The following is a 12,252-nucleotide window of genomic DNA, read 5'->3' as shown; positions in this document are numbered from 1 at the left end:
ACAAACATGACGTCAGTCGATAGACAGACAAACAACTTATTTTTATATATATATATATATATATATATATATATATATATATATATATATATATATATATATATATATATATATATATATATATATATATATATATATATATATAGTTGCACCTGAACTTGGAATAAATGTTGTTATATTTTCTTGTGGTTACAACTACTTTTGACTACAGCTGCAAGTACCAGAAACAACACTTAGGAGTAACTGAGGCAATACCTTTTGAGAGTGTGGCTTTTTAAGAATTATATTAGCCCTTTTCTTGTGTGTAATAATTTCTCTTCATTGTAAGGTCAAGTTGATTATTTATTAAGTGTCTGTTAGTTGTAATTTCCTCTTATATAATGATTAGGATTTATGTTCTCTTTCAGTTTGAATTACTATTAAGCTTGAATTAAGACGAAATTAGATTGTAGAAATATCAAATAAAATTCAGATTAAGTGTTTATTCCTCAGAGTCATGCAATATTGACTTGTACCCATGACTGATATCACTTTTGAATATGACTGCAAATTTTGTTTTTGCTCTGATGACTTGCAACAGTAATAAGTTAAAAAGTGTGGCCTGTTTTGACAATAATTACTTAAAAGACCAAATTTTTGTGGCTGACATAACTTACAACTGTTAGCATTTTTGAGCATGAGTCCAACTTATTTTAATGTCACCACTTCAACAATGTGGCCCACTTGTGACAAAAGTGCTAACGGCTAAGTTACTTTTTAAGACCTTGACTTCTTAAGACTCACATTAGCCCTAATTTTGTGTGTAGTAATTTCTGTTCCTTTTATGTTAAAGTTGATTAATTATTAAATTTATGTTAGTTTTGGACGTCTTTTATTCAATGCAAGTCATTTATTTTCAATTTACGCTAAAAATGACAATTTGACTTTATTTTTGCTCATTAGATATTTAATGTAGCTCCTGTTTTCTTCTAAAAAACATATTTTAAGGAAAAAGATGTTTCTTCGAAGTTAGTTCAGCTCGTAATTGATTGTCACAGTTTTATTATATTGATAAAAGAAATAGATAAAATCAAGATTGTATTTGTTTATCAAGAATCAAGACTTTGGCCTTGACTCTTGGACAAATTTTATAATACTTTTATTAGTGTAGGACTAGTCTATTTACTTAAGATTCTAATTTTTAAAGATGTTGTTAGTTGAAATTATATATTATTATATATATAGATTATATTTATATAAAATTCACTGTATATTACATAGCACATATTGTGTAAATTATCTAGTAGAAATAAATTATTCATATAAATTTATTATTCAAAAATTATTCGTTTATCTTTCTGAATTCAAATATCGCTAAATGTTATTCAGATAAAGAAATTGAAAATCTTTGACTTTCAAGTAATCTTTGATTTCTCAAATACCTTTATTTATCTTTTTTGGTTGATAAATGATTATTTGTAACAATTTTATTTTTCTACTTAAGAATCTAGCCTTTGGCTAGCCACTACGCTAAAGGATGCAATTTGTCAAAACATTCTCTAATAGTCTTATGACGGAAAATTTATTTATGTAAATTTCTGAATGTTGTCTTTGGGCTATGACAAAAGCATATATTCGTTTTTATAGGGTATATTTGTTTTTGTCGTCTTTTGTCTTTTATTTTTTGAAAATATATTGTCAATGGATATTGATTGAGGTCGCATATTAATGATAGTTGTAATGAATTTCACAGCTCCTAAAATGGAAGAAACACCAGCTAAATGAAGCAAAAAATAGCTAAATCCACAGAAGGACCAGCAGGGGCAATGGCCGAGGAGAGAGGAGGGTATACTGTCCATCCAGTTCCTTCACCTCTTTCAACCATAGCTCTGGCTAAGAGAAGAGTCAAGGACGGTGGAAGTATTCAAAATCTTCAATTGTTAGTCGAGGGAATGCTATATCTGGGGCTCCTAGCATAATGGGTACTAGTCAATTACCAAATCCCGCAATCAAGATTGGTATAACCATGAAAAAAATTATGATAAATGCATGAGCTGTTACAATAGCATTATAAACTTGTTCATCACCAATTAGAAAACCTGGTTGACCCAGCTCTGCTCGGATAAGCATTCTTAAAGAAGTCCCCACTATGCCTGCTCAAGCTCCAAAAATAAAGTATAAAGTTCCAATATCCTTGTGATCTGTAGAATAAAATCAACGTTGAATAAGTAGAGTGGCCGATTATAGGTGCTAAATTGTAAATTTAGTTAAGAATTATTCCCTTTATTAGATTAATCGCGGCTCAGTAGTTTAAAAAAAAAATGTAAGATTGTAAATCTTGAGTTGTTTCTAACCCGGGCCCAAACAATTAAAATTACTTCACTATAGATGACGGTAACTTTATATATAAGTGTTCAGTGCACGCAAGATTTTGATTCTTAAAGAGAAATTTAGATTTCATATATAACAAGAAAAGATGAGGTGCCTGATAAAAAAGATTACGTTGATACTGTAATTATGTAGATAATACCCTCATCTGCAGTAGTAAGTTGTTAAAGCTTAAGAACCTCTTATTTCCAGCTTTGAAGGCTGACAGTTTAATTAACTTAAAGCTTTAGAAAAAGAATAAAGGAAGAACTATGTTGAACACTATCGAAAGAACAGCTAGAGTCTCTATTCGCTTAGACTTTATTTCTGAGGGAAACAACAGGGAGCTTATTGCAATCTTAAAATAAAAGTAGACTGGAAGACAGGAGGATGCAACGAGGGTTAATACGAAGCGAGGGGGTAAAATATTTATTTCTAGAGATTTTCACTTAATAAAAATTCCCAAGAAGGGGGGTAGCCCGGCTAAAGAAAGAAGATTAAAGGAAATCGAAGCTTTATAAATCAATCCGGCATTATTATTCATTTGGGCGAGAGAGTACGTTCCCTTTCGTTGCAGTAAAACTACTACAAAATAAAGGATAACTAAATAAGCCATATAATAAATTAATATCAAGAAAAATCTATTTATATTGATTATTAATAAAGATAGGTGACAAATAGAGGAAAACGCCATAATCAGCCGAAGATTGGATTGATTAATTCCTCATAATACACCAATCAATGCTCTGATGAGAAAAAAAAAGAATTTGTAAACTGTATTATAGCTAATCCGAGAAGGGGTCCAATTTTCTGGAAGGTTATTAAAAGGGATAAAACCTTTCATGATATAGATTTAGAAATATTTACTATTCACATATGAAACCGGGCTGCACCAATCTTAATCAGTAGGGCAAAAGGAATTAAGAATGAGAATGATTGATTCAAAATACTAGCTAAAAATACGACTGATGCTACTGACTGAATAAAAAAATATTTTAATCTACTTTCCTTTCTTTCTTCAATTATGATGGGAATAAAGCTTAAAGAATTTATTTCCATTCTAAACCACAAACTTAACCAGGAGTGAGAAGACACCATAAGGATGTAAGAAAAAAAAACAGGCATAATCACTTAATCATTTAAAGAGAGATTACTCTATCATTGGGGTATGAGCTCAGTAGCTTAGTTTAGCTTACCCTTTAATATACTATGAGAGAACGACCCCCCCCCAGGCTACGCTTCAGGCTGAAGCGTAACGAGGGAGGGAGTTCTTCTCTCAGGCCAATCTCAATTTAACAACCTTATTTCAATCTAATAGTAGACAACAATTTACCTGTACTAAAGACCAATTTTCTGCCGCAATTGATTGACATTTTCATACCCGTACAAAACAAATATGGATATCCTATTTCATACCCTTTTATAAAAATCATCTATTCTTCAATTATCTGATCGGATCAAAATAGGGGTACCCGAGCCCTCTCGGGGATATTTAGGTCTCCTAATGTAAAAAAAATATTCCCTTCATAATTTTGGAGAAAAATTAAGGTTGAGTTTTAAAGTGTTAAAGGCAAGGTCTTGAAAGAGGGGTTTTTCAAACTCTATCAAGGCCCCCCACATTAATCACGTAAACAGAGTCACAAAATTTCCTAAACGTAACTTTTAAGCTGATTTTTAGCGATTTTTGAATCCTGAATTTGAAATGGATTCATCTATACAGAACGTCATTATAATCTTATTAAATAGAAAAATAATACTTTATTACAGGTACATTTAATAAGATAGAAACTTATCCGTAGTATTCTTTGTCCTAGCACAAAGTGTTAGGACAAAGAATACTACAAATAAGTTTATGACTATATTAAATTTTAACCCTCTTAAGAGGGTTGTATTAAATGAGATAATGATTTATTTATCCTGGAACACCAAATCTTCCAGGATAAATATAAATCAATATATCTAGGTTATTTCAGAAACCCTCTTAAGAGGGTTTAAAAAAATTTAATATTATTTAAACGATTTATTATTTAAACATTATTTAAACATTCACCGCTCTTTTATTATTCTAATAAAAGAGCGGTGAATGTACTATACAGAACGTTATATATATGAACATTAAATATATGAATGAACGTACGTAGACCACCTTAGAAGTGAGGCCCCTCCTAAACCTACATGTCTGACGGGGGGGGGCTCACCTTAGAGGTGGTCTACGTAATTAACCCTACATATATCATATAGGTCAGCATAATAGGGGGCGTTTGCCTATTTACGTTTTCACCAAATTCCACTAGCTGTTTCTTTTTTGGCAGATTTTCAATTACATCTTTGTTTTAATTAGGAGTCACATATCATTAACATGGTAATTTAGGCCTAGTAGGGTTGGGTTAATTCCCTACTTAACATTTTTATATTTAATTACCATTGTAATAAACACAGACGTGTAACTGCAAGTGGTTAAATAGATTCTAATTCTTACTGAAACTCGGAAACATTTAACAAACTGACAACTTCTCTAATCAAGCCAGTGGCGGTCATCTTAACAAACGTGGGTCATTTGATAACTTCTATCAAACGCGGTATTGTATATTATATAAATAGTCAATTTTAATTCAGTAACACTTTCTAAACTATTATATTCTCATTTAGGTGACGTTTGTTCACACGTTATTTATATGTAGTTTACCTAATTTTTGTCATTCAAACAAGAAAATCGAGCAGATGTTTCAACTTTTACGGTGGCTAAAGAATGAGTTTTGGCCGTTTGCAGGGTCAGCTGCTTTTATAAACCTTGCAAACCTAATTCAGTCTCATCTTGATTACAAACATTACTCTTACGGGTATTTTATTTAGTAAGCAAATTCAATTACATTTTCTATCCCGTCGTCTTTTTCTCCCGACTTTGCAACATTATTTACCTTCACTTGATCTTTTGAGATTCTCTACCCATCAATAAAAGTTTGATTCTAGCTAGGCTATTTTATTCTTTCTACGAATCATATGCAAGAAATCATTCAAGATCAGAGGTGCAGTGATTAATATTATTATCTATTTATTAGGCATAGCGAATGAAAACATAGGAGGACCATTTTGTACCAGCATCCGCGGTCATACAAAATCCTAGAGCAAATATTTTAGGTAAATAGCATAGCCTTGACACAATAATATTTCACATCAATAACGATGAAATCTGCATTTATTCTATATTTTGTTTGATTAAAGCGTCCTCTAGGTGGAAAGACAACTAGGATTAGATACCCTATTAGTCCATCCTTCATTAACCTGGGTTGTATCATTGAAACCTAAAGAATTTGGCGGTTTCTAAACTTACTAGAGGAACCTGCCCCGTAAACGACAATCCACGAAACAATAAACCCGTTCTCGCTAAACAGCTTATATACCGTGGTTTAGGAGATTAAACAAATAATTCCTCTTAATTGCTTAGGCTAATAAATCAGATCAAGGTGTAGCTCATGTTCAGGGGAGGGTGGGTTACAATAAGAACTTACACGGAACCTTCATTTTATCATGGAGGAAAAAGTGGATTTAGAAGTAAGGCCTAACTACCTGAAGGAGGCTCTGAGAAATGCACACATCGCCCGTCGCTCTCTTGTCTGAAGAGATAAGTCTGAACAAAGTAGGTACACCGGAAGGTGTGTCTTGAAAGAGGGAGGGAGTTTGAATAAACATTTTACTTATACTAAAAAGATACTTTTTAGAGTGCTCTCTAAATCTTTACTCATAAATTTATTTGAAACAATATTATACAAGTAAAAGAATTGAACCTACTCGAGATCTAAGTACTGAAAATGAAGACTTGTTAATTATAAAAAAGTTATTATTTGTACCTTTTGTATCAGGGTTTATCAAATTTATGGTTTTATTGCCGAATCCTGAAATAAGGTGATCTATATCAATTAAAGATGACTGTTTCATAATTCTCTTTAAGAATGACATCGTTGTAAAAAAAAAATATTTGGTACCTTTATATCTGGTTGGTAGAATACTCCTTTAGGATACTCCGTAAGGAAGATTTTCTAGGGGACGAGCTCTAGAAAAAATTATATTATGATATCAAGAAGGACATAATTAGGCTTAAAAGTTGCCCCAGTGTAATAACTAGGGTCACTAAAATGACAATTTCAAAATAATTAATCTAAACCACCCGGTGTTAACCAAACAAATTTAGCAGTCATAATGATAGAATCAGTAGAATTAGAAATATATTTAACATAATCTGTATTATAAAATCCAAAAAGAATTCGGCAAAACTTATCTCCGCCTGTTTAACAAAGACATCGCCTCCTAATTTTAGGATGTTGGGCCTGCCCACTGATCAATTAAAGGGCCGTGGTATACTGACCATGCGAAGGTAGCATAATCATTAGCCTTTTGATTTGAGGCTGGAATGAATGGTTTGACGAGAGATAATCTGTCTCTTCGGTTAAATTGAAGTTAATATTTAAGTGAAAAAGCTTAAATTCTCTTGGAGGGCGATAAGACCCTATAGATCTTTACATTTAATTCTTTTGTCTTACGGCAAGTAATTAGATATAATAAAAGAATGTTTGGTTGGGGCGACGGTGAGAATAGAATAATCACTCACAATACAAATACATCAATAAATGACTAGTGATCCTTAGATGAATAAAGACCAAGTTACCTTAGGGATAACAGCGTAATTCCTTTGGAGAGTTCAAATCGACAAAAGAATTTGCGGCCTCGATGTTGGTTCAGGGACCCTACTCGGTGCAGCAGCCCAATAAGGTAGTCTGTTCGACTATTAAACCCCTACGTAATCTGAGTTCAGACCGACGTAAGCCAGGTTAGTTTCTACCCCCAAGGCAAACTCACTCATGATAGTACGAAAGGACCTCTTGAGATTTTATGTCAACTTGGCAGATAAATGCGTTAAATTTAGAATCTATTTATAAGGAGTCCTTAGTTGATAGCACTAGCTAAAATGATCTATTTTATTTTTCTACAGGTACTTATGGTTTTAATCTAAGTTGCTTTTTTAATACTATTAGAACAAAAGATCTTAGGGTACATTCAATTACGCAAGGGCCCAAATAAAGTCGGGTTCCTAGGTATTCTTCAGCCCTTCTCTGATGGGATCAAACTATTTTGCAAATAATTGTCACTTCCTCTGATATCTAACTTTATACCATACCTCGTTGCTATTGTGTTTAGCCTGTTTCTTTCCTTCTTTTTATGAACTCTAGTCCCATTTTTATCCTACGGCGCTAAATTCAATTTGTCATTCCTCCTGGTTATTTGTGCAATGAGAGTGAGAGTATACAGAATCATGGTGGCAAGTTGGTCGTCTAACTCTAAGTATTCTCTGCTAGGAAGAACTCGTGCGGGGGCACAGACCATTTCTTATGAAGTATCTTTAATCATTATAATTCTCTCTCCTCTAATGTTACTTAAAAAGCTCGACCTAGAAAGTTACCTCGTTAAATCTCACTATTTAGGTTGACCCCTTTACTTATGTCTCCCTCTCGGGCTATGTTGGTTTATTCTGTCCTAGCAAAGACTAATCGTACACCTTTCAACTTAGCTGAGGGAGAATCTGAGCTAGTGTCGGGTTTTAATACAGAATATATAGGTGTCGGTTTTGCTTTAATCACATTATCCAAGTATGCCAGTATTCTTTTTATATCTCTACTGTTCAGTGTGGTATTTGGGGAAATAAGCTTTCTATTATTTTGCGTAGTGGTGTATATATATCTTTGAAGACGTGGGTCTTATCCTCGTTACCGCTATGACAACGTAATATATCTATGTTGGAAAAGTCTCTTACCGGTATCTCTAATATTCCTCTGCCTTTATTGAAGCCTCTCTCAGTTGGGCTAAAACTGAAGACCCCTGGTTGCATAATCAACCTTATTCTGCTTTCAAAACAGATGTTTTAATCGGCCAAGGGGTCTGACTAGACAATCTTGTCATTTATATTAATGATAATAGGAGGAATTACAAAATATGAGAAGTAAGAACACGTGAGAACCTGTCTTTGGAAAATATAGGGATCTTCCATAGGTTGTGCACCAATTCATGTAAGAAGTAAGAACACTGACACTCAGGACCAAAATAGAGGTTGAGCGACAGAATAGAACTCAAGACCTCGGAACTTGGGCTTAAACGTAAAGGGAAGGGATACAAGAATAAGAATAGAAGAAGCAAGAGCAATTGCCCCCCCCCCAGCTTATTAGGAATAGACAGTAAAATAGCATATGCAAATAGGAAGTATCTTTCCGGTTGAATATGAGCTGGAGTGACTAATGGGTAAGCAGGGATGAAATTGTCCGGATCCCCTAGAAGATAAGGTCTAGTCAAGGAAAGAGCTACAAAAAAATAAGCACTATAAATCCCACAGTATCCTTAATAGTAAAATAAGGGTGAAATGGTAATTTGTCTAAATTGGCATTAATCCCGTGGGGGTTATTAGAACCTCTTTGATGAAGGAACAAAAGGCGAATTATTGTTAGGCCAGCGACCAGAAAGGGGATCAAAAAATGAAAAGTGAAAAATCGTGTTAAAGTGGGATTATCTGTAGTAAATCCTCCTCATAATCACTGGGCTACATCACCACCAATATAAGGAACAGCGGACACCAAATTCGTAATTACAGTTGCCCCTCAAAAGGACATCTGACCCAACGGGAGAACATAACCTAAAAAAAGCAGCGGCTATTACAAGGAACAATAGCGCAATTCCAGTCATTCATGTCTCAAAGTAGTGAAAAGAAAAATAATACATTCCCCGATCAATGTGAAAATAAATGCAAATAAAGAAAAAAGAAGCTCCATTGGCATGAATAGTGTGGAGTAGTCAGCCATATTTAACATCTTGGCAAATATGGGCCACTCTAGAGAAAGCCAAGTCTACTCTTGCTGTATAATGTATCACTAAAAAAAGTCCGGTAACAATTTGGATAACCAGACATAGACCTAAGAGGGATCCAAAGTTTCATCAAATAGAAATGTTGGCTGGCACTGGTAGGTCCACCAGGGCAGAATTAATAATTTTAAGGGTGGGTTGCGTCTTACGAAGAGATAACATTCTATTTTATAAAATAGCGGGGTCGTTAAACCATCGATCGGAGAGGCTTCTTATTGCTGTTCAAGAAATCAATAACTAGTAGAAGGGCTAAGAATAAGTATACCACCAAAACTGAATAGGCTAACACGGTAAGTCTATTAACATTAAAGTTGATGACCATGAAATCAGAGGGGTAGAGGTATCCTGAAGATGGTCTGATGGATACACCACTCTTATTCAAAACAATGAAAGAGAGAATAATTTTGGGGAGGACCCATATAAATGAAGTCAACTCAACAGCAAACTTCTCATTAGCTCTCAGCGAAGAAACATAAATGAATATTACTAGAATCCCTCCTAAGAAGATCAAAAAAGAATTAATGAGATCCACAGGGAGACACTTTTAAGCATAACACAGATCAGTAAAGTTTGAATGAAAAGTGAAAGTGTAAAGACAAGAGGGTGATTTATTAGTAGTATTAATATATAAATAATACCAACAATTCTTATTATATCAAAAGGTAGTTTAATAAAAATATTAACTTTGGAAGTTAAAGATGTTAATATCTCTTTTGAAGACCGAGAGATTACTCTAAATTCGGTTTACAAGACCGACATTATTTTTAATTACTCAGTCAATCATAATAATTTATTTATCACTTTTCTTAGGATTATTAATCTTTTCTTCAAGAAATAAGCACTTCTTAGTAACTCTACTGAGATTAGAATTTCTCCTTCTTCTATTATTTGGATTATTGATATACTCAAACTATATAAGAATAATTAATGCTTTCATCTTTCTTAGAATTACAGTTTACGAAGGAGCTTTAGGACTATCTGTTCTAGTATCTTTAGTACGTAATAGTTATCAGACTGAAGCCGAGCTGGCCAGCAAGATATAGAATCATTCTCGCAAGCTTGTTTGTCCTTTTATGACTCACATTTACTACACAGTCATTCATTTTATTTTACGTGTTTTTTGAGTGCTCGTTAATCCCCACAATTATCTTAATCCTCGGGTGGAGTTACCAACCAGAACGTCTACCCGCTTCTTATTATTTCTTATTTTATACTTTGTTATCTTCTCTACCTTTATTGTTCATCATCATTACTCACATAAGTGTTTACTCATCATCTTTCCTGCAATTCTGGGGAAATTTTAGAGACATGATAATCTTTTTACTAGCTATCCTTTCATTTCTAGTGAAGCTTCCAGTCTATTTCGCACACATTTGACTACCTAAGGCTCACGTTGAAGCTCCAGTTACTGGGTCCATAGTGCTAGCCACTATTCTTTTAAAGTTAGGGGGTTACGGTCTCTGCTTGGTTCAAGGATTAAATATTTACAGAGAAACTATGCTAATGGGGATTTGCATAGTAGGCGAGACCTTCAGTTGCTTTATCTGCCTACGGCAATCTGATGTTAAGTCCTTAATTGCTTACTCTTCAGTAGCTCACATATCATTTGTCATTTTAGGCATTCTTATATCATGTTCTTACACTAATACAAGATCAATTTTAATAATAGTTTCGCATGGTATCTGTTCTTCTGGACTATTCTATTTAAGTTACCTGTTCTATGTCCGCATCTGAAGTCGCAGATTCTTGCTAACCCGTAGAACAATTTCTCTTTTCCCATATTTATGCTTCTGATGGTTAGGCCTCAGTTTTTTCAACATAGGACTTCCACCATCACTTAACTTTTTTTCCGAAATATACTTCTTTATTGGTGTATTTAGCTTAGATTAGATAGTAGTTGTTCTGTCCGGAATCTTATGTTTTTTCTCATCCTGTTATTGTGTCTATCTTTACTCCAGAACTAGCCTTGGAGAGAGACTACATATCTTTAGCTGATTAGAATATAGCCTAAAAGAATATCTAGTTTGGGAGAGTACACTTCATCCCTTTACTAGCGCTTATTATCGTTTACTGTTATAGTTTAAAAAGAATGTTAGTTTGTGGAACTGAAGGAGAATCATCTCTAACAGTATTGCTATATATTTCAGGTTATATTTTATTAATTACCAGAGTAACTAGCATATTTTGCTCATTTCTATTGTTCCTATCAGACGAAATTTATTTATCAAAGATATCCTTCCTGTATTTGGACTATCAAGTGTGATTAGACGGGTTAGGGTTATCATTTATTTCCTTAGTGTTGTTAATCTCCTCTCAAGTGTTAATTTATTCTTCTTACTACATAGGCGAAGAAATTTTTTAAAATCGTTTCATATATATAATACTAGGGTTCATATCATCTATGGTTCTGTTAATTATATCTTCAGATGGATTAAGACTAATGCTCGGCTTAGACAGATTAGGAATTACTTCATATCTGCTAATCATATTTTATAAAAATTATACTTCTTCTTCTAGAGGGATGATTACCATTTTAAGAAACCGAGTGGGGGATGTACTCATTTTATGGTCACTGGGGCTAATATTTTACTCTAGGAGCTGGGATTACATATTTTTAAGATATTTCTCGTTATCCATTATGCTCTTTTTCACCCTTTGTTCCTTCACTAAAAGAGCCCAATTACCTTTCTCTGCATGACTACCGTGAGTATCTAAAATACTACCCTATACTAGCTATATTATGCTGGTGTGTTCTTTAAGATTAATGGGATTCCCCTTTTTGTCAGTTTTTTTTTTCAAAGGATCTAATCATTGAATCCTCAGAGGACCTGGGTATACTAATTCGCAGCATTCTTATATTACTCTCATGTCTCCTAACAAGAACTTACTCCTCTCGGATCTCGGATATAATCTAAGTTGTCAATATAAGGACGAAGAGGGCGATTACTTAGCTCCTCTTTTTGTTCTCTACTGAGGGGCAGTTTTAGGGGGATACATCTTCTA

At 33.7% G+C, this 12,252-nt stretch overlaps 1 pseudogene; it reads right to left on the bottom strand.

The window, feature by feature from the left end:
* Positions 1-1,453: 1,453 nt before the first annotated feature.
* LOC136040013 (cytochrome c oxidase subunit 1-like) lies at positions 1,454-6,303 on the bottom strand (annotated as a pseudogene).
* Positions 6,304-12,252: the final 5,949 nt, after the last annotated feature.

The sequence above is a fragment of the Artemia franciscana genome, chromosome 20, assembly GCF_032884065.1.
Source record: "Artemia franciscana chromosome 20, ASM3288406v1, whole genome shotgun sequence".
Taxonomy (NCBI): domain Eukaryota; kingdom Metazoa; phylum Arthropoda; class Branchiopoda; order Anostraca; family Artemiidae; genus Artemia; species Artemia franciscana.
The sequence above is the reverse complement of the archived record's forward strand: the minus strand, read 5'-3'. Positions and strand labels throughout refer to the sequence as shown.